We start from the raw sequence: 872 nt of genomic DNA, 5'->3' as shown, positions 1-872 counted from the left end.
AACATATCCTCACCACAAACACGCATCAGAGATGGCCACAACCGAGAACCTCACAAACAACTGCAAATCTCCAGGGAGCATAATAACTACATAGCTTTGATTTCGTAATCAGATGTTAAAACGCTGAGTTTCGTAAGCTGGCCGAAGACAATCAGTTAAACGACGGTCGTTTTGTTTTTGCATTTATTTCCTTGATACTTATTACGTCCGTCACTAGGTATTTTATTTTATACTATATCCAAGATGTTCGTATTCACTAACATCTTGGTTTTTACACTATTTTAAGAACTTGTTACACTTTTAGACTCTGTAACTTGATAACACATAATGCAAATGACCAAACAGCAATATACAAGCTGTATATACAATTATAACAAAAAAGAAAGTAAAAAAAACAATCATAATAAGTAGTAAGGTACTTTAAACCCCTGACAAATTATAAGTAGCGATTTTGCGTGAACAAAAGTTGTAACACAATCATTCTCTTATTTTGTCCCTTCCTTGACTCATCATAACAGACTTTGGCACTCTAATAACACTTCCTCCATTACCGCCTTGAAGGTGAGTGTTACTCATCTTCCGCTTGTTCATTTCTGCGTACATGTCTTCTATCATCGGCTTCCATAGTCTTACACGCGCATTTATAAACCAGTTTGATACCTTTCATCACACACAACAAAAAAGACACACTTATAACTGCTTAGGTCTGAGTAACAAACATACGTTCGTCTAAAGTCAAAACATACCTGACTTCTTGTCAATCCACTTCGTATAGCAAGAAGATGTTTCTCTGAATCTTTCGGGTAACTATACAACAATATCATTTGCTTAGCTACCAATGTCATCAAAAAGTAGACTTAAATAAAGAGTTT

At 35.2% G+C, this 872-nt stretch overlaps 1 long non-coding RNA gene across 1 annotated transcript; it reads right to left on the bottom strand.

Moving 5' to 3' along the window:
• Positions 1 to 334: 334 nt before the first annotated feature.
• LOC130507839 (uncharacterized) lies at positions 335 to 861 on the bottom strand. The gene is made up of 2 exons (XR_008942454.1): positions 747 to 861; positions 335 to 660 (listed from the first exon to the last, which is right to left on the bottom strand). It is a non-coding gene; the product is annotated as an uncharacterized LOC130507839 (long non-coding RNA).
• Positions 862 to 872: the final 11 nt, after the last annotated feature.

The sequence above is a fragment of the Raphanus sativus genome, unplaced genomic scaffold (genome assembly GCF_000801105.2).
Source record: "Raphanus sativus cultivar WK10039 unplaced genomic scaffold, ASM80110v3 Scaffold6394, whole genome shotgun sequence".
NCBI classification, from domain to species: domain Eukaryota; kingdom Viridiplantae; phylum Streptophyta; class Magnoliopsida; order Brassicales; family Brassicaceae; genus Raphanus; species Raphanus sativus.
This window is presented reverse-complemented; position numbering and strand designations above follow the sequence as displayed.